This window comes from Alnus glutinosa, chromosome 3 (assembly GCF_958979055.1).
Source record: "Alnus glutinosa chromosome 3, dhAlnGlut1.1, whole genome shotgun sequence".
Classification (NCBI taxonomy): domain Eukaryota; kingdom Viridiplantae; phylum Streptophyta; class Magnoliopsida; order Fagales; family Betulaceae; genus Alnus; species Alnus glutinosa.
In genome coordinates, this window is record NC_084888.1 from 24,014,104 (window position 1) to 24,037,083 (window position 22,980).

At 39.7% G+C, this 22,980-nt stretch overlaps 2 pseudogenes; both read right to left on the reverse strand.

Moving 5' to 3' along the window:
• Positions 1-4,894: 4,894 nt before the first annotated feature.
• Positions 4,895-5,050, reverse strand: LOC133865065 (5.8S ribosomal RNA; annotated as a pseudogene).
• Positions 5,051-8,511: 3,461 nt separating this feature from the next.
• Positions 8,512-8,667, reverse strand: LOC133865066 (5.8S ribosomal RNA; annotated as a pseudogene).
• Between the last annotated feature and the right edge of the window lie 14,313 nt (positions 8,668-22,980).

The following is a 22,980-nucleotide window of genomic DNA, read 5'->3' on the forward strand; positions in this document are numbered from 1 at the left end:
ATTTTTAAAAATTAAATTGAAAACTTGTTTGAGTGTGAGAGAAAAGAAAGATATGATTATTCGAATTGCCGTTCACCCTTCTTCGACTTCCCAACAAATTTTCGGAACATACTCGGCCGGTCCATTTCTATACCACAAGTCTTTTCAGAAAAATATTTACAAAAAAAAATAAATAAATATCTTTTTCCATGCAAAAAAAAATGCTTGGTCCCTCAAATTTTGGAATTAGTGATAATGTGAAACTGAGTTGTTTACAACCAAAGAAAGAAAAAGCCAAGGCGTGAAAGCGACGCTACGTATAGAGAGAGAGAAGCTTCCGACTTTCTAGAGAGAGAGAGAGGCGTCTTTTGGCTGTTTGTGGGGGGGAGGGGGGCTTCACGCCTCCCTCCTCCTTTGGTTTTTTGATGTGTTTGTTTAGTCTCCCACTCTTTAGGGGTGTGGAAGTTTTGTCTCCTCGGTGTTGATCCGGTGGAGTTTTTGTTTTGTCTAGTTTTAGTTTGTGGTGGCAAGAGAGTTCTCTGTGGAGGATGTCGGAGGGGCGTGGTGATCTCGGTGTGTTCGACGGCGGAGTTTCTGTGGCCTTGCGTTTCTCATGGTCGGATTTTGGTGGCTAGATCTACGTTTCTTCGTCGTCTTCTGGTGAACACGCGCCTTCTTGCCTTTTTCGCTGTTAGTCTCTGGTGCTTCTGCCGCTCTTCACGGCCGTGGGGCTTCTCGGTGGTCGGTGCGTGGGCTTCACGCGCCAGTGCTTTCTTTCTGATTTGGGCGCGCGTGGGGGCTTCAATCCGTGCGTTTTTCGGCGTGTATGGTGGGGCTAGTGGTGATCGGAGGTTTTCGGTGTTTGGGGGTTGAGGGGATGCTCTAGCGCCGGCGCGTGTAACACACGCGCCGCCACGGATGGTGGTTCTCCCGGAAGACAGAATCCCCTTTGAGCTCTCCTGTGTTTTAATTTAGTTGTGGGTTTCTCTGACAATTTGCATTGTGCGTGTTCTAATTCAATCTTTGGCTTTTGCCCAGTTTGTGGTGACCGACTCCTTGTTCAAGTAAAGGTGCATGTCAACGCAGAGGCACCATTCTGTTGGTTGGATTTTTTTAGTTGCAACTGTCTGTATTAATTTGAGTATTTGGACTCAAATTGTTTGTACACCTAGGGTGGATGTATGCTGCAATGTTTGTATTCTGAAATGTTTGTTGTAATGGTTGGTTATATCAATGAAAGTTCAACTTTCCATTCAAAAAAAAAAAAAAAAAAAAAAAAAAAAAAAAAAAAGAAGAAGAAAGAAAAAGCCAACAACGTTATATATGACACGTCGGACAAATATGTGCAATGGGCTTCACGCCTGTTTACCCATATGGGGCTTTCTATATATATAGAGCGAATGATCACAACAACTAGTGTGATGATGCAAACAAAATAAATTAATTACAAGGTTAAATACCTTTGGCCTTTCTGGGGTTTAAATGCTTTATTTTTTATTTCATATGATTCATTTCATATCACAAATGGCAGAGACGGAGGAGGTGGGGCCGGCGGGGGCCATGGCCCCTCCCAATTTTTTGAAAAAAAAAAAGTTTTGAAGGATTAAAAAAAATTCTAAAAAAAAAAATTATTTTAGCCCATTGGCCCCTTCTCAAAAAATTATTGGCCCTTTCTAAAAAATTATGTTGGCCCTTACCCAATAAACCTTAAAAAAAAAAAATTAAAAAAAAAAAAAAGAAGAAGAAGAAGAAAGAGAGATACAATCCACATATTTGCTATAGATATCAAAAGCTATTAAACCTAAAAATGCCCTTTGACCAAACTACATTCCACATGTCCACAAGCAAAAAAATAAAAATAAAAATTAGAGAACAAAATTCAATAAAAAAATACCTTACCCAATTAAACCTAGAAAAAGGTGTCTTAAAGTTTTTACTTTACAGTATTATAAAATTTTAATTTTGAAAATTGTTGATTTAATCTAATTTTTACAATTAATTCGCAACACAGAAGCGGTGCAAAATCACTAACGCAAGCGCACTTTTTAAGGTTAGTTTTCTAAGCTCAATTCCTAATATAAGTGGTATTGTAATTTGGATATTATGGTTATTAAATATTGAGAATATTGGTTATTATAATTTATAAGTCTAAACAATTAATTAGAGAATTTAACATATCAAAGCTATTATATTCTATTGTTCTTTATGTGAGTTCATTAGTTGCTAACTTAGAAATTTTTTTTCTTACTTTTCTAAAGACTCCAACATAACCATGTAAATTTATTTTATAAACGATTTTCGGGATTCAAAAAAACGACGGATTCCATTTTGATAGCTGTTTTGGCTAAATTTGATGTATTATGAAACACTTATTTTGTTTTATTTTTACTGTCAAAACTAAATTTATGCTAATTTCATTTTTATATATTTATTTCACCTTCAATCTTAATATATTTTTTATTTATGCTTTGACCCCTACCCCTATTTTAATATATTTGTAATTCATGTCTTGACGGCTTGGCCCCTGCCCAAAATACTTTTTTGCCTTCGTCCTTGACAGATGGTACTTTGTTGATGGCTAAAGATGAAAATGGAACTTCCATCCAAATATTTATGGAGGTCTGTCCATGTGACTGGCCTTAAAAAAACCTACATGTGTCCCTATACCTAATTAAAAATTAAAAAAATGAAAAAACTAAAAATAATAAAATCTTTAAAAATTATTTCAAAAAAAAATGAGGGGTAGCTCGACCCACCCTTGTGGACAGTTTGGGGATGGCCGAGCCACTCCCATGGGCCGAAGGGTGGTTTCGGCCACCCCCATTTTTCTCTTTGTCCATCCCTCTATTTTTTTTTTTTTTTTGAAAAGTATTTTTTTTTTATTGTTTTTAATTTTATAATGTTTTTAATATTTTAAGTGTTTTAGTTTTTTAATTATTTTATTGTATAATTTTATTTTTAATGGGGCATAGGACACGTGTCAGTTTCTTAAGGGTGCTGATGTAGAGAAGCATCTGGGTTCTATTTAACTAAAAGGGGAACGTAGAAGACTAGCAGTGGGAGAACAGTTATTTCCAATAATGTTGATTTGATAGGAGAAATTATTGATGAAACTCATCAGACACAGTATACTGTTCATCCCGGCAACAACAAAATGTACCAAGATCTGAAGAAAAAAATTTGGTGGTCTGGCATGAAGTGTAATGTAGCTGAGTATGTTGCATAGTGCCCTTCATGTCAACTTGTAAAAGCTAAACACCAAAGGCTAGCTAGGCAACTTCAGCCTCTCGAAGTGCCAATGTGAAAATGAGATCAAATAGCTATGGATTTTGTTGCTGGTCTACCAAGAGAACCAAGCGGACAAGATGCCGTATGGGTGATTGTAGATAGACTCACAAAGAGTGCCCACTTCCTCCCCATCAAGATTACATATTCTCTGGACAAGTTAGCTGATAAGCATTGAATGTTGCACATTCAAGCCCCTTAACTCGCATATGTTAATTCATTAGCCAGGGGTAGAGCTAGAATCCCCAACTTGGGGGGGGCCAAAATTAGAAGAAAAAAACAAAAAAAAACAAAAAAAAAACAAAAAAACAAAAAAAAAAAAATTAGGGGTAAAATTTAATTTAATTTTTTTTTTTTTTGTTTAGAGTTTTTTTTTTTTTTTGGGAGAATCTTGGGGCTCGGCGGCGCCCCTCCCAAGCTCCTTAGTGGCTCCACCACTGTCCTTATTATTGTTATTTGTTAATTTTGTTTTGTTTTCATGTTCTAGGGCTTCATATGATAGATGCAAGAATTACATGGACATTGGGCTTAAAATGACACTTTGTATTTATAGAGTATATAGGTTACAAGAGTTTGTTATAGGTAGAGCTTCTACCTATGAGTGTTTACAGGGATAGAATTACACTATAAGATATACACTAATAAATATAGGTTTAATTTAAACCTATTCTGATATAAAACAGAGACGACCGATTAGAGTCCTGATCAAAATCTAACCAGTTGGTTTATAATTTAAACTAGAGTTTATCTATATCTCTTATCTTCGGTTAAAGGTAAGAAGCCTTCAGTACTCGGACTCTTTGATAAGAGTCCGTGAGCTTTAACATTCTCAAATTCAAAATCAATATTAGTGAAATTCTTCTTTTGTCTTAGAAAGCACTTTACCTTTATTGAACTCAAATCATTTTTATTTTCCGTGAGTATGAGAGTGTTGATTATATAACGGGTTTAATTGACATATGATCAAGTGGATTAGATAGGCCATGCATAGGAAAGACGGATCGTACTGCACACTAGTTTAGTGTAATTTAGGTAGACAATCCGCCCCAACCGAAGATGGGTTATACTATTCCATTGATTGTATGTATCCTATTAAAGAATTAGATAATCCATACCTAGAAAAGACGGGTCGTACCGCATCTTAGTGGTTAAGTGGACGGTCTGTACGAACCAAAGATGGATTATACTTATTTTTCGGCACCCCCTTCCTGGAGATTTAGACCCAGTTGCTGTAGAGGACGCTTCTCGAGACTACAATTCAGACGCCGAGTGGCACCTGATTCTCAAGCTGGGCTTAAATCACAATTCGCTTGTCATTACTACGGGAATCCTTGTAAGTTTCTTTTCCTTCGCTTATTGATATGCTGAAACTCAGTGGGTAGTCCTGCATGACCTGGGGTCATGTTGGAAGCATCACGAGCGAGACACGACAGGGTCAAAAGAGCACACGATTAGTGAAGATGCATGCACGACGGGAACGAGGATTTCTCAACCACCGATTGGCATGGCACTCGTCGTTGAGGGCTCGTTTTTAGGCCAGTCGCAGGCATGAGTTCACGGGAGGCCAATGTCTGCCCCACATACCCCCATCGCCTCTTTGCAGGGCGATGGGGTTGGGGGCAACTATGCGTGACACCCAGGCAAACGTGCCCCCAGCCAAGTGGCTTCAAACACAACTTACGTTCAAAGACTTGATGATTCACGGGATTTTGCCGTTCGCACCAAGTATCGCATTTCGTTACATTCTTCATCGATGCAAGAGTCGAGATAGCCGTTGTCGGGAGTCATTATCTACACAAGAGTCACCTTCGACACGCATAACGTTTTCAAGGCGACTGGAGGCATTATTTCGTTCATGTTCCTTGGCGCAGACCGCGCTAAGGTAAGTTGTTCGGCAGGAAGACACAAGTGTCTCCCTACTGTTTGAGGGCGGGGTGCGAGATCACCCCCTACCTCCAGTTGTTGTGACAAGTTCACGGGTTGTTCTGCTGGATATTTGCTATAGATATCAAAAGCCATTAAACCATATTTGCTATAGATATCAAAAAAAAAAAAAAAAAAACTACAATCCACATATTTGCTGTAGATATCAAAAGCCATTAAACCTAAAAAAGCCCTCTGACCAAACTACATTCCACATGTCCACAAGCCAAAAAAAAAAAAAAAAAAAAAAAATTAGAGAACAAAATTCAAGAAAAAAAAAATACCTTACCCAATTAAACCTAGGAAAAGGTGTCTTAAAGTTTTTACTTTACAATATTAAAAAATTTTGATTTTGAAAATTGTTGATTTAATCTGATTTTTACGATTAATTCGCAACACAGAACCGGTGCAAAATCACTAACGCAAGTCGCACTTTTTGAGGTTAGTTTTCTAAGCTCAATTCCTAATATAAGTGGTATTGTAATTTGGATATTATGGTTATTAAATATTTAGAATATTGGTTATAATAGTTTATAAGTCTAAACAATTAATTGGAGAATTTTACATATGAAAGCTATTATATTCTATTGTTCTTTATGTGAGTTCGTTAGTTGTTAACTTAGAAAAAAAAAATTCTTACTTTTCTAAAGACTCCAACATAACCATGTAAATTTATTTTATAGATGATTTTTGGGATTCAAAAAAACGATGGGTTCCATTTTTATAACTGTTTTGGTTAAATTTGATGTATTATGAAACACTTATTTTGTTTAATTTTTATTGTCAAAACTAAATTTATACTAATTTCGTTTTTATATATTTATTTCATCTTCAATCTTAATATATTTTTTATTTATGCTTTGACCTCTATTCCTATTTTAATATATTTGTAATTCATCCCTTGACGGCTTGGCCCCTGCCAAAAATACTTTTTGCCTTCGTCCTTGACAAATGGTACTTTGTTGATGACTAAAGATGAAAATGGAACTTCCATCCAAATATTTATGGAAGTCTGTCCACGTCACTGGCCTTAAAAAACCAACATGTGTCCCTATACCTAATTAAAAATTAAAAAAATCAAAAAACTAAAAATAATAAAATCTTTATAAATTATTTCAAAAAAAAAAAACGAGGGGTAGCTCGACCCACCCTCGTGGACGGTTTGGGGGTGGCTGAGCCACTCCCATGGGCCTAGGGGTGGTTTCGGCCACCCCCATTTTTCTCTTTGTCCACCACTCTATTATTCTTTTTTCTTTTTTCTTTTTTCTTTCGAGAAGTTTTTTTTATTATTATTTTTAATTTTATAAAATTTTTAATATTTTAAGTGTTTTAGTTTTTTAATTATTTTATTGTATAATTTTACTTTTAATGGGGCATAGGACACATGTCAGTTTCTTAAAGGTGCTGATGTAGAGAAGCATCTAGGTTCTATTTAACTGAAAAGGGAACGTTGAAGACTAGCAGTGGGAAAATAGTTATTTCCAATGATGTACCAAGATCTGAAGAAGAAATTTTGGTGGTATGACATGAACTGTAATGTAGCTATGTATGTTGCACAGTGCCCTTTGTGTCAACTTGTAAATGTTGAACACCAAAGGCCAACTAGGCAACTTCAGCCTCTCGAAGTGCCAATGTGGAAATGAGATCAAATAGCTATAGATTTTATTGTTGGTCTACAAAGAGCACCAAGCGAACAAGATGCCATATGGGTGATTATAGACAGACTCACAAAGAGTGCCCACTTCCTCCTTATCAAGATTACAGATTCTCTAGACAAGTTAGCTGATAAGCGTTAAATGTTGCACATTCAAGCCCCTTAACTCGCATATGTTATTTCATTAGCTAGGGGCGGAGCCAGTGTCCCCAATTTGGCGGGGGCCAAATTGAAAAAAATAATAATAATAAGGGTAAAAAAAAATTTTTTTTTTTTTTTTTGGAGAATCTTGGGGCTTCCCCCCCCCCCCCCCCCCCCCCCCCATAGACAGACTCACAAAGAGTGCCCACTTCCTCCTTATCAAGATTACAGATTCTCTAGACAAGTTAGCTGATAAGCGTTAAATGTTGCACATTCAAGCCCCTTAACTCGCATATGTTATTTCATTAGCTAGGGGCGGAGCCAGTGTCCCCAATTTGGCGGGGGCCAAATTGAAAAAAATAATAATAATAAGGGTAAAAAAAAATTTTTTTTTTTTTTTTTTGGAGAATCTTGGGGCTTCCCCCCCCCCCAAGCTCCTTAGTGGCTCTGCCACTGTCCTTAAAATGACACTTTGTATTTATAGAGTATACAGGTTACAAGAGTTTATTATAGGTAGAGGTTCTACCTATGAGTGTTTACAGTGATAGAATTACACTATAAGATATACACTAATAGAGATTTAATTTAAACCTATCTTGATCTAAAACAGATACAACAGGTTAGAGTCTATAACCGGTTGGTTTATAATTTAAACTAGAGTTTATCTATATCTCTTATCTTCAGTTGAAGGTAAGAGGCCATCAGTACTCGGACTCTTTGATAAGAGTCTGTGTGCTTTAACATTCTTAAATTCAAAATCAATATTGGTGAAATTTTTCTTGTCTTAGAAAGCTTTTTACCTTTATTGAACTCAAATCATTCTTATTTTCCATGAGTATGAAAGTGATAATTATATAATGGGTTTAATTGACATATGATCAAGAAGATTAGATAGGCCATGTATAGGGAGGACGGATCATACTGCACCCTAGTTTAGTGTAATTCAGGTAGACAATCCGTGCCAACCGAAGATGGGTTATACTATTCCATTAATTGTATGTATCCTATTAAAGAATTAGATAATCCATACCTAGAAAAGACGGGTCATACAGCATCTTAGTGGTTAGGTGAACAGTCTATACGAACCAAAGATGGATTATACTTATTCTCCAGCGCCCCCTTCCTGGAGATTTGGGCCCAGTTGCCACAGAGGACGCTTCTCGAGACTACAATTCAGACGCCAAGTGGCGCCTGATTCTCAAGCTGGGCTTAAATCACAGTTCACTCGTCATTACTACGAGAATCCTTGTAAGTTTCTTTTCCTCCGCTTATTGATATGCTGAAACTCAAGGAGTAGTCCTGCATGACCTAGGTCATGTTGGAATCATCACGAGCGAGACACGACAAGGTCCAAAGAGCACACGATTAGTGAAGATGCAAGCACGACAGGAACGAGGGTTTCTCAACCACCGATTGGCGTGGCACTCGTTTTTAGGCCAGTACAAGGCATAAGCCCACGGGAGGCCAATGTCTGCCCCACATGCCCCCATCATTCTTTCCAGGGCAATGGGGTTGGGGGCAACTATGCATGACACCCAGGAAAACGTGCACTCAGCCAAGTGGCTTCAAGAGCAACTTGCATTCAAAGACTTTATGATTCACAGGATTTTGTCGTTCACACCAAGTATCGAATTTCGCTACATTCTTCATCGATGCAAGAGTCGAGATAGCCATTGTCGGGAGTCATTATGGTTCTAGACAAGAGTCACCTCTGGCACGCACAACGTTTTCGAGGCGATTGGAGGAATTCTTTCGTTCATGTTCCTTGGCACAGACCACATTGAGGAATGTTGTTCGGCAAGAAAACACAAGTGTCTCCCTACTGTTTGAGGGCGGGGTGCAAGATCACCCCCCGCCTCCAGTTGTTGTGACAAGTTCACGGGTTGTTCTGCTGGACGGTTTTCGATAATGATCCTTCCACTAGTTCACCTACGGAAACCTTGTTACGACTTCTCTCCTTCCTCTAAATGATAAGGTTCAATGGACTACTCGCAACATCGCCGGCAGCAAACCGCCCACGCCGCTGCAATCCGAACACTTCACCAATCGGTAAGAGCGACGGGCGATGTGTACAAAGGGTAGGGACGTAGTCAACGCCAGCTGATGACTCGCGCTTACTAGGAATTCTTCGTTTAAGACAAACACTTGCAATGATCTATCCCTATCACAATGAAATTTCAAAGATTACCCAGGCCTATTGGCTAAGGCTATAAACTCGTTGAATACATCAGTGTAGCGCGCGTGCGGCCCAGAACATCTAAGGGCATCACAAAACTTTTGTAGCCTAAGCGGCCATAGTCCCTCTAAGAAGCTGGCCACGAAGGGTCACCTCCACATAGCTAGTTAACTGGTTGAGGTCTCGTTCGTTAACGGAATGTACTAGACAAATCGCTCCACCAACTAAGAATGGCCATTCACCACTACCCATAGAATCAAGAAAGAGCTCTCAGTCTTTCAATCTTTGTAAATGCTTTCGCTGTTGTTTGTCTTTCATAAATCAAAGAATTTTACCTCTGACTATGAAATACAAATGCCCCAGACTGTTCCTATTAATCATTACTTTGATCTCGAAGGCCAACACAATAGGACCAAAATCCTATGATGTTACCCCATGCTAATGTATCCAGAGCATAGACTTGCTTTGAGCACTCTAATTTCTTCAAAGTAACAACACCGAAGGCACCACCTGGCCAATTAAGATAAGGAGTGTATCGCAAGTAGAAGGGACAAGCAGATAAATGCACACTAAGGGTGGACCGATCTGCCCAACCCAAGATCCAACTATGAGCTTTGTAACTGCAATAACTTAAATATACTTTAAGGCGCCCTGCATGGCTCATCTGCCACTAGGGCTTCATGGTTTCTTGCACTCTCAAAGGGCTGGGGTGGCTAAAAAGATGAAAATATTCTTAGATAGGTTCAAATGATCAGGAGGAAACTCAATGTACAGAGAAGGAAAATCTCGCTCGTTCGAGTAGGAACTTCGAATGTTTGGACATCAAGATTCTGCTTAAAGTTAAACAAATTGTGAAAATAATTATTAACTTCTAATTTAAACCAAGTGTGTGTGTTTGTGTGCAAAAAAATATCTTAAATGAGAAATTTAAATAAGACAAGATATTTGTTACGAAGTGGAAACTCTATGAAGAGAAAAAAAAACCACTCCGGGGCAGCCAAACCCAAGAAATCCACTATCCAAAAACAAAGCTAGTTACAAGACACTTGTACTCACATAACCCTATGCAGTAGTCATACCTCTAACTCTGACATGTAACCCAACACGAACGCTTCCCAACCAGATCTTCCACCTGAAGGGGTTTTTGATGGATTCTTTACCCTAGGGCTGACCCCTAAGATAGACTTCACACGAACAACTGAGCACACACCGACAATGGCTTAAGAGCTAGCGGATCTTCGATTCTCCCTAAACACCCTCTCAAAGCACTATGGAATTCACTGTCGAATTCTATACAAAACACTAGCCTAAAGCCCCCTATTTATAGACTTAAAGAGACCTCAAAAACTGCTGAGATTCAGACTCTGAATGGCGAGCGTCCAGACGGAAGTTAGCCTCGTCCGGACGGTTTTCTGCCATATCCTTTCAGAAACAGCGTAATTCTATCTTTATCGGGTTCACGTCCGGACGGCTTGACCGAGCATCCGGACTATCTTCACTAAAAAAAATTCCGCGTTCTAACGGAACTTTGGAATATTCTGAAATACTGGACATCGTCCGGACGTCTTGTAGAAACTTCCCAAACAGTTTCGACTTCTGAAATCCAACTCCTTATTGAATACTGATTGACTTGTCGTCCGGACAGTGTTGCTCTGACGTCCGGACATCTTCAATGTATATCTGTAAGACACTGCGGGGCGTCTAGATGCCTTTAAAGGCTCATCCGGACAATTGCACAGGAACTGGCTGTTTTGTCTTGGATTTTGCAAGAACTCTTCATAAACATCTTTTAGAAGCTTCTGATCAGTTATTGTCTTTGATTTGATCATTGTCTAAAAACATGAAGATTCTGAATTGAAAACCAACCATCCTGTTGAAACGCAACCATTACATAAAGTGTTTTTATTTTATCCATAATGTAGCCAATAAAAATACCAACCATCTTGTTAAAAGGCCTTGAGAGATTTAATTTAGATAATTACAACACATTATTGATAACCTTTTCTGTGTGAATTAAAACTAGGGTTAAATACCTATTTGCCCCCTGTGCTTTAGGGCCTTTATTTTTTGCCCCCTCAGTTTTACTTTTTATCAAATTTGGTACTTGTGGTATATGAAAAGACGGAAATGGTACCTCCGTCCTATTCCCGTCCAAAACTAACGTTCAGCCACGTCATCCTACAGGTGTCGGCGTACATGCGCGACACCTATCTCCGTGCACACCTCAGTATGAGAGAGACATCCACGTCAGCCTCTCTCCACTGCCACATCACTTAAGAGGGAATTTTAAAAAAAAAAAATTGGGACTTTTCAAAAAAAAACAAAGAGTAAAAATATTTCTTTTCGATGCAGAGAGTACCATTTTTCTTAACTTCTGAAAATTTGTAGCCCTAAATCCTCAAAATTCGTCTTTCTCCCCCAAATCTCTTTCGTTCCTCTTTCTCCCCCAAATCTCTTTCCTTCCTTCCTTCTTGCCCCGTTCAATCTCCCCCCAAAGCTAGTTCTAGCATTTAGGCCAGATTTGTTGTCGGAGGCAACAGTTAGATTTTCCTAGAACCCACTCGGCCAACCTTCTCCCGGAACCCACTCGGCCGACCTTCTCGAAACCCACTCGCAACAGAGTACCAGGAAAAGACAGAAGGTATTTTTGAGACCTGAATGTGATATTTCTTGATGCTTTGTGTGAACTTTCTTTGTGATATGCGGAAACCCAAGAAGCTTTATATATATCTTTTGTGTTGGGGTTGGTTGTTAGGTAAAGTAATTTTTATATATATGAGTTTGGTTTTGTGGGCAAAGCATAAAGTGCCGAGCTTTATGTAGGGTCCCCAGTGCACTGTGTTTTGTGTGTTTTTGTCAGTTGTAGCTTTTGGCATTTTCTATCATGTTCTTGTGTGAATGTTGTTGGGAACGATGTGTAAAGAATTTGGTTCTGGGCTTCAAATTTTTAGGTCTTCCAATTTCCAAAAGGTTGAATGTAGTTGAGTGAGAGACTCTGAAAGGTCCCCACTCATTGATGCTAGTTCTGACAATGTGGGTATGGTAGGTTTAACATTATGTTTCTTAAAAGGTCTTAAATTCGTATGTGTTTTGTGGTCCCCAGTGCACTGTGTTAGATTAGAATAAAAGGTAATAAAAGGTCTTGAATTTGTATGTCATATGGTCCCCAATGCACTATGTTAAATTAGCATCCCAATCTTGCCATTACTTTACACTTAAGATTAAAATAAAGAGAGTATATATATCACATGTTATTATTGGTTGACAAAGGCTATTTAGGACAAATCTCATCCCAATCTAGCTTTTTTTCTTTTGGAACAATGGAGGCACTTTGTTGTTTTTGTGAGTGAAAATGATTGCAAGTTTATGCTTTATTACTCTTAGTTTAGTTGTTTAATTTTATCAATATTTCTGAAAGGGAAGTAAATAATGGGAAGTGACTAGTGAGGAATGACTGATATTTTGGCTATTAGGTCCAATTTATTAGAGTTAAGTGCCCAAGAATACAAATTCTATTAATTAAGTGGATGCTCATCCACACATTCAATACTGGGTAGCACCTATTAAATAATGGATACCAGATGGTTTGTGTAATATGGTGTGCTAATTTGTTGCCTGGTATTGCAATTGGAATATGCTCATTAACTTCCAATTTTTTGATAATTGGGAGACTACAATTTTTCAAAACATTGAAACTTGTTAGGACATTGTTAAATTACTACCGAATGAACTGTTTATGTATTTATCTCCTTGTCCTTGTCCTAGATTGTATTTACTGTATATAAGTGCGCTAATTACTTGTTAACTTAGTGCTGCTTCAATTCTCCATAACATAATTTTTGTACTTTGTACAGAAATGGATACAATGTTTGATCTAATCATTTACCATCATGGGTCCCTGTCCAAACACAGGATGAAGTATATAGGAGGGGACATTATGGAAATTCAACAACTGGATGCAAACAAGTTTGCCAGTTGGGACATTACAAATGTACTAGAAGGGTATTTGGGGTACCGATACAATGACATACCGGCAATGTACTACAAGTACGACGATCAAAGCAACGAAGATATACACGGTCTAAATTCAAACAAAGATTATGAAAATATGATAACTGGGATCATAAAGGGTCACACGAAGAGGTTGCATGTGTTTGTAGAACATGAAGAGGAGGAACCAGTTGAACTAGTCCTGATTGAAGTGGTGTCCCCAATGTTGCTTCTCTATCAAACTCCTTTAGAGGTGGAGATTCAATATTCTGAGGATGATGTGCCAAAACACAGTTCACAGCCAGCGGAGAGCCTGCTGTACATCCAGCGGAGCAGCCTGTTGTACATCCAACACAGCAGCCTGCTCAGAAGTCTACTCGGGAACCTCAGAGGCAGTCAATCTGGCAGCCAGCACAGCAGCCTGCCCGGAAGTCTGTCCGGAAGCCTGCCCGGGAACCTCGGAGACAGTCAGTCCGGTAGCCAGCACAACAGCAGCCTTAAGATGAGGATGATGATGAGGACCTTGAGTTGAGTGACTTTGAAGTCACCAATGAAGAAGAAGAAGACATCTTCACTGAAAGTGAAGAAAATATTTTACGCCAGGCGAAGGAAGAAACCAGCAAATGGTATCAGTCATGGGATAAAGCATCTACATCAAAGGAGGGATGTGATGCAATAAATGACCCAGATGACATGTCCCCAAATAGTGAGACATTTAACAGTATGAGCAGCAAAGAGGATGATGAAGGTGAGCATCATCCGAGAAGAGTGAGGAGGTATCCCGAGTGGATGCCGAAGCGAGACCTTAAAGAAAAAGTGCAATTATTAGTAGGGTTGAAGTTCAGCAACCTTACTGAGTTCAAGAAAGCCTTACAAGTGTTTGCGGTGCAAAATTCATTTGACTAAAAATACCAGCACAATAAAAAGACGTGGGTCTCCGCAGTCTGCAAGAAAAATTGTCCATAGAGAATACACGCAAACTGGTCTAACTGTAAATCATTCTTCCAGATCAAAACCTTCCACTCAAATCATAATTGTGGCAGCCATTACCGCAACAAGCGGGAAACAATACCTTGGGATGCTAATAGATATATAGACAATTTTCAGGACAATAGAGACTTGAAACCAAAAGCTCTAAGGGATATGATCAGGAGGGATTACCATGTTGGGATGAAACTATTGAGCTGCCACCGTGCAAAAAGAAAGGCACTAGAGATCTTGGATGGTATAGATGTTGAGCAATACAAGCACACCAGGGAGTACGCCAATGCATTACTGCATTGGAATCAGGGTTCCTTAGCGTACATTCAGCGGGATGGAGTGTTCTTCCAGCAGATGTATGTCTCGTTGGCTGCCTACAAGCAAGGCTTCTTGTCTGGCTGTCGGCCGATGATCTGTGTAGATGCTTGTTTCTTGAAGGGGAAGTGGGGAGGTCAGTTGCATGCAGCAGTTGCAAGGGATGCAAATGATGACATATTTCCAATAGCATATGCTGTATGCGAGTCTGAAACTAAGGAAACATGGACCTGGTTCTTGTGGGCACTGTTGGAAGATATTGGGTACCCTCGTGAGCATATGTGATCATTCATATCCGACCGTCAAAAGGTAATATTTATGTAATTGTCTTGTGCTCCTACAAAATATACTCAAAAATATTTTAACATGTCTCTACTGAATATTATCAAACAGGGGTTGATTCAGGCTTTAGAGGAACTGATGCCTGGCTTGGAGCACAGATACTGTGTCAAGCACTTGCATGCCAACCTGAAGAGGAAAGGCTTTAAGGGGTAGGAGTACAAGGATGCTCTTTGGGGTGCAACCAGGGCACCCAACGAGATACAATTCAAGTATTACCTTGAGGTAATCAAAGGAATGGACCAGGGTGCATACAACTACCTTGAGAAGGTTGACCCTAAGATGTCGTCACGCCATGCTTTCATAACGAGTAGCTGCAATGACATATTGTTGAACAACATTGCGGAGAGCTTCATGCATGGGTGATGGAAGCGAGGGACCAACCGATTCTATCTTGTTTGGAGACAATACGGAGGCAGCTGATGAATCAGTTTGATAAGAAAAGGGCTGGAGCAGTAAATGCAACTAATATAATGTGCCCTAAGATCATGAAAAAGCTGGAGCGAAATAAGAAGTAGGCTGATGATTACATATGTCACTGGAGTAATAACCTCAAGTTTGAGGTTGACCACAGCCATGAGCCTAGGAGGATCGTTGACCTTGAAGCAAAAACTTGTGGATGTGGCCGGTGGCAGCTAAACGGTATTCCCTGCCCTCATGCAATTTGTGCAATATACAGAAACAGGCGATACCCTGAAGAATACATCAGCAAATGGTACTTAATGGACACATATAGACTGTCATATGCCCCTAGTTGCATCCAACACCTGGACCCAGTGACTGGCCCATTGACCGCGATGTAGACCCTATACAGCCACCAATTCCAAAGCCACTCGAAAGAGCTATGATGTATGTTGTGGAAATTGTGGTAAAAAAGGCCATAATGCTAGAAGCTGCAGCCAACCTAAAAATCCAAACAGGAAGAAGTATCCCAAGAGGGTTAGGAAGCCGAAGCCGAAGCCAACAACTGTGAGTTATAATATAATTTTTTTTTAACTATACGAAATAACCATAAATTGATTTATAATTGAATGTTAAGTGTTTTCTATGTCCCAGGGAGGAATCTCGGAAACAGTATCTACCCCTGGAAACAGTGCCCCTAGAAACACTGTTGGCCAACCATCTACAAGTCAACCATCAGGCAACCCTCAAACTACAGGTCAACCATCAGGCGACCCTCAAACTACAGGTCAACCATCAGGCGACCCTCAAACTACAGGTCAACCATCAAGCGACCCTCAAACTACAGGTCAACCATTAGGCAATCCTCAGACTACATCTCAGCCCATCAGGAATAGAGAAAGGTGGGTCTCTGACCTATACCGGAGGTTGAGACAGGTGAGCTTCTCATAAAGTTTGTGTGAATTTTCCTTTAGGGACAAAATATTAATTTGTTGCTTATTACTTACAGCTTCGGGAACAAAATTGAAACACAGTGCATCAGCTGAAAGGAGGATCGCAGCAGGATTACAAAACTGATTGTGTCTTTGACATTTGGTCCATTAGTGGTGTATGTAAATTTTGAGATCTAGACATTGAATGTGAATGACTACGAAGTTGTGAAAGATGTGGATATGTAGAGTAGTTCACAGGTTGGTCATTTTCTGAACAAGTTTACGATAAACAGGTTGAGTGTGTGTAACAAGTTGGTCAGTTTTTGAACAGATTTAATTGTAACAGGTTATTGTTGGTTTTGGTCATTCAAAGTAGTGAATGTAAATTTTGTGAATCTAGACATTGAATGTAATTGAATGTGAATGAATGTGAAGTTATGAACCAGTTGGGCAAGTTATTATTGGTTTTGGTCATTCAAAGTGGTGTATATACATTTTGAGATCTAGACATTGAATGTGAATGAATGTGAAGTTGTGAAACATGTGGGCATGTTATTATTGTTTTTGTTCAAGTTCATTTTTTTTGTTTACAGCTTCAATTGTTTCATCGGGTTGGTTTCTAAACAGGTTATTTTGTGTAATTAGGTACTATTTAGGGTAAAAGTAAAAAACCGAGGTACCATTTGTGATACATTTGAAAACTCCAAGTACCATTTATGACACTACGAAGTATTGTTTCAAAATGCTACTTTGTTACACAACATGTTGCAAAACATGCAATACCAAACATAAGCAAATAATTTTGTGTAAATAGGTACCATTATTGGTAAAAGTAAAAAACCAAGGTACCATTTATGATACATGTTAGTATTTTGGCCTCATTTTTTGTTTGGACAAAATCACTTGTGTGTAACGATGCTCCACAGGAATTCTACTATTCAGAAATGCTTCGGAGTCAAAAGATTTTTAGTTCCTTGTCAGCTGTCTGGACGACCATCTGTCACTGTTCCATCCGTCCAGACGACGTGCCATACCGTCCGGACTCTAGACAGACCAAGCATCATCTATCCAGATGACGTGTCTCTCCGTCCGGACCCTCCACTGTGTCGAGAAGGTTCTATCTAGCTTGCATCCGTCCAGACGTTTCAGCAGCACGTCCGGACGCCTCTCAGTACTCGATCAGTTTCAGATTTCTTTCCAAGTTCCAAGAAAGGGAAGATCGATCAACCGTCCGGACGATGTGGTATCCCATCCGGACACGCGTCTCCTTAAGGCAAGAATCGCAGTTCAAATATCACCGTCCGGACGTCTGACAACTGTGGTCCAGACATGCGTTCATCAAAGAAGGATATTGCCGATTCAACTTCAACCGTCCAGACGACTGCCTATCATGGTCCGGACACGAGCATTGCAGATATGGAAATTGTGTGTTGAAGAATAGCCATCCGGACGCTCATCCCCCATGGTCCGAACGCACGAAGCCTTATAAAGAAATTACTTGCAGCGGATGTGCGACCATCCGGACGATGTGCCATCCCATCCGGACGAGGCTCTTAAATAGGAAAGATTTCCTCGCGAAATTTTAGAAAAATCTTGTCGCACAGTTGTCCGTCCGGATGGCCCATGTCCACCGTCCGGACGGCGCCCAGGTATATTTTGCCTGACGCTCATTTGAGCCCCTAGCCTATAAATAGAGGCCCCTAGGCATTGAGAACTGCAAGAATTCGGAATTGAATTCCACAACTGCTCAGAGACGTGATATTTCCTCTGAAGCCCTATCAAGTGTGTTGTTGTTGTGCTACAACTGAAGTCTATCTTAGAGGTCGGCTCTAAGATAAAGGATTCCATTGAAGACCCCTTCAGGTAGGAGAACCTGGTTGGGAAGCGTTCGTGTTGGGTTACATGTCAGAGATCAAGATACGACCACTGTATCGGGTATATGTGAGTGTTACTGTCTTGTATCTAGCTATGTCTTCTGAGTAGTGGAATTCCTGGGTTTGGCTGCCTCGAAGTGGTTTTTCTCTTAATTGAGTTTCCACTTCGTCAACAAAAATTTGTGTGTCATTTATTTTCCATTGTCCTTTAATTTTTGTTGACACTTATGCACACACTTTATTTTTAGAAGTCATTTTTGTTTTTCAATTGGTATTAGAGCTTGGTACACTCTGAGAAGATTAATTTCTTGAGTGCTATTCTGACTTCTATTTTGTCTATGTTGAGTATGGATAAAATTGCTTCTATTTCACATGATATGTCTATTCATAAGACCATGTTCATTAAACCTATCATGTCTCATACTCAATCTGTTTGTGAGGGTAAAGGGGATAAACAATCTATACCTACTTGTCATCACTGTGGTATTTTTGGTCATATTCATCCAAACTGTTTCCAAATCAGGTCTCAGAAACCGTGGAAGAAAACCCTTATCCCTAAGAAAGATGAACCAGGTTTTGAAGAACAAGTTAAAATGTTAAGTGATCAAGTTAAACTCATTAGTGAGAAGTTAGCATACCTCACCCCTAATGAGCAAAGATCTGTCCTGGTTAATAATCAAAAAACTTCCAAACAAGTCTGGGTCAAAAAGGAAGATAATCTGTGTTTAGTTTCTCATACTGCACTGAAAATTCTTGATACTTGTTTGTGGTATTTGGATAGTGGTTGTTCTAAACACATGATAGGTGATAAGACTTTCCTAAAAGAAGTTCAGATGGGCAAAGGTGGGCGAATCACCTATGGAGATGGGAGTCAATCCAGAGTCATTGGTAAAGGGATCATCGACATTCCAGGCCTCGGATCATCTCAAGAAGCTCTGTATGTAGAAGGGCTCAAGGCAAATCTCCTCAGCATCAGCCAGTTTTGTGATAATGACTTGGTGGTGCAATTCTCCAAGAAGGAATGCAATATATTTGACAGCAGTGGCAGGTGGCTCATGGGCGGAGAAAGAACTGCTGAAAATTGTTACGGCCTTCCTGGTTTGACTGCAGATCCTCAGATTTTCTGCAACAAAGCAACCATAGATGACAGTGAGCTATGGCACCAGAGGTTAGGGCATCTCAATTTCTCCGATATGTTGAAAATTGCAGGCAAAGATGTTGTTAAAGGCCTGCCCAAAATGGAGAAGACTGGAAAAGGAATCTGTGGTCCTTGTCAACTAGGGAAACAGACTCGAACAGCCCATAAGAAGACCTCAGGTATTCTAACTTCCAAAAACTTGGAATTACTGCACATGGATCTCATGGGTCTCACTAGAACTGCAAGTCTAGGTGGGAAAAGATATATTCTGGTTATTGTTGATGACTTCTCTCGATATACATGGGCTATTCCTATTCGGGAAAAATCTGATGCTTTTGATACAGCTCAACATTTGTTCAAGAAGATTCAGGTTGAGCAAAATTGCCAGATTGTGAGAATCCACAGTGATCATGGAAGAGAATTTGAAAATTCCAAGTTCGAAGAATTCTGTCGCTCATATGGAATCAAGCAGGAATTTTCTTCTCCTATCACTCCTCAGCAGAATGGAGTTGTTGAAAGGAAGAACAAGGTAATTCAGGAGATGGCTCGTGTGATGATCCACTCAAAAAATCTTGCTCAACACTTCTGGGGAGAAGCTGTAAACACTGCTTGTCATATCATCAACAGGGTCTACCTTAGGCCTGAAACAAACAAGACTCCCTATGAAATCTAGCGAGGTAAGAAACCCACAGTGAAGTATTTTAAAACTTTTGGAAGTAAATGTTATATACTTCGTGACAGGGAAAATCTGGGGAAATTTGATACCAAGAGTGATGAAGGTATATTCTTGGGATATTCCACAAACAGTCGTGCATACAGAGTCTTCAACAAAAGAATAGAGACTATGATGGAATCGATAAATGTAGTAGTTGATGATGAAGAAGTTCAGAGACCTATCAGCAGGGAGGAAAAACAGCTCGATTCAGCTGAGCCTTCAGCAGCCCCAACTGATATCATTAATCCTTCTTCAAAGGAGTCTCCAGATGAATCTCCTTCTCCCACGACTTCGGATACCACTCCTACTACTTCCGAAGATAAGGATACTCCTGCTAATCCCCCTAAGCGATCATGGGTGAAACATCATCATCCTCCTCAGCAGCTGCTTGGGAACATAGATGAAGGGCGTAGGCTGAGAAGTAGAGTCATTCAGCCCACCAGTGAAGTAGCTAATCAAGTCTCTTACAGCTGCTATCTAGCTCAGACAGAACCCAAGAAAGCTGATGAAGCCCTATAGGATGAAAGCTGGGTCTCTGCAATGCATGATGAGCTCCATCAGTTCACCAAAAATGATGTCTGGACCTTGGTTCCCCGTCCTGCAGAACAGAATATTATTGGTACCAAGTGGATCTTCAAGAATAAAACAGATGAACATAGTACTATGGTTCGAAATAAAGCCTGTCTTGTTGCACAAGGATATACTCAGATAGAGGGAGTAGACTTTGATGAAACATTTGCCCCTGTTGCCAGGTTAGAGTCTATCAGAATTCTTCTCTCTATTGCTTGTCATCTTGACTTCAAGTTATATCAGACGGATGTAAAGAGTGCCTTTTTAAATGGAGTTCTGCAAGAAGAAGTTTATGTAGAACAGCCAAAGGGTTTTCAAGACCCTCATCATCCCCATCATGTGTACAAGCTGAAAAAGGCACTATATGGGCTTAAGCAGGCTCCTCAAGCATGGTATGAGCATCTCACCACTTATCTCCTGGCAAAGGGATTCACAAGGGGACAAGCTGATCGAACTCTGTTTATCAGGCAACAAGGTACTCACAAACTCATCGCTTAAATTTATGTTGATGACATTATTTTTGGAGCTACTTTAGACTCTCTTGCCCATGAGTTCTCTGAGGAAATGAAGCAAGAATTTGAGATGAGCATGATTGGTGAGCTGAACTACTTCCTTGGCCTTCAAGTTAAGCAAACTGCTGAAGGCATCTTCATTTCTCAGTCTAAGTATGCTAGGGATCTGGTCAAACGATTTGGGTTGGATGGAAAAAGGTGTGCTCGCACTCCCATGAGCACCAATGTCAAGATCAATAGTGATCTTGCAGGCAAATTTGTTGATCCATCTCTTTACAGGAGTATGATAGGGAGCCTCCTATATCTTACAGCCAGTCGGCCAGACATTACTTTCAGTGTGGGTGTTTGTGCTCGTTTCCAAGCAAATCCTAAGGAATCTCACCTCACTGCAATCAAGCGTATCATCAGGTATGTAAATGATACCCTCTCTTATGGCATATGGTATTCTAGAGAAACAAATCTTGTTGTTGCAGGATACTCTGATGCAGATTGGGCTAGAAATGCTGATGATAGAAAAAGTACCTCTGGAGGGTGCTTCTATGTGGGGAACAATCTTGTAGCTTGGATGAGCAAGAAACAAGCGTCTATTTCTCTCTCCACTGCTGAGGCTAAGTATATTGTTGTGGGTAGTTGTTGTACCCAATTACTGTGGATGAAGACACTACTGGGGGACTACGGATTCTCTCAAGATACTATGATTATCAACTGTGATAATACTAGTACTATCAATATCTCAAAGAATCCCGTTCAGTACTCTCAGACCAAGCACATCGACATCAGACATCACTTTTTACGTGATCTTGTGGAATCTGAGGTAGTTTCTCTCTCATTCATCCCCACCGAGAATCAATTGGCTGACATTCTTACCAAACCACTAGATGGTAGCAGGTTTGAGTCTCTTCGAAAAGCCATTGGTGTTTGTTACATGTCCTAGTCATGATATTCCATGTATCCTCTGATAGCATGATGTTGAAAGAAAAAAAAAAAAAAAAAAAAAAAAAAAAAAAAAAAAAAAAATGGGGTGGTGGGGGAGTCTTCATAGCAGGGGCAGGGTAAGTCTTTCACAAGGTATGTCAGCTATTTCATGTATTATTATTTTTTTTTGTTTTCTAGTCTGTTGAAGCATTGATGTATTATGTTTACATGTGGGTGAAAACATTAGTCTGACACGTACAAAAGTCTTTCCTGCTCATTGTTCTGTTTGATAGTCGCTTGTCTTATGTGATGATCTCGTGAACTGTCCTAGACTTCCCAAAAGGTGCGTATTTTTCCTTCTCTGACCTTTTACTACTAAATTTTTGGATAAGAGAAGAATTTTTTTCTTAGATGGCCAAATTGACCACAGGCTAGTTGAACCTAGCATCTATAAATTCTGGCACTCCCTAAAGTTTGCAAATTCGAGCAGTAATTCGTAAAAAGTTTTGTGCTTTAAATTGTTTAATCACTGCTTATGTGCTCAACTTTACCTTGCCCTCTATGAGCAAGTAAAAAATTTTACCTTTTCCTACATGGTACAAGTAAAACAGAATATGTGTTGTATCTCAGGGGGAGTGTATCAAATGAGGATGACTAGGCCCTATTAAGTTATAAGGTTTGACTTTTGGCTAATCTGTCACTGATTTTCTCTCTTGTCTAGAAAATCTGGTGGTTTCTTGTCATTTTTGTAAAATGCAAACCTTGTGGATAAGAGTCTTCACACACACACGCATTGCATGAGTTGAGCAGGCTCTCTTCATTATTTTGGCAGGGTAATTTTTGTGTCTGTTATACTTGTCTATCACCTCCATGTTCTCATAATTCTGACTTGCTCTATGACTAGTTTCTCAGACAGAAATACTTGCGTGTGCTACTATCCTTGTGGAGGCCCTAACTTTGCTGATTTCTTTCTCTTCAGAAGTTTTCTTCAATAATTTTTCAGTCCTTGTTTTTTTGATAAACTGTTGAACTTATATTACTCTGTTTCCCGGGTCCTTCTGAGACCGTTAGGAGGAGTAACTTTTATGACTGTTGGTTTTTATTACTCTGTTGTACCCTTTGTCCCTTTGTGACAAAAA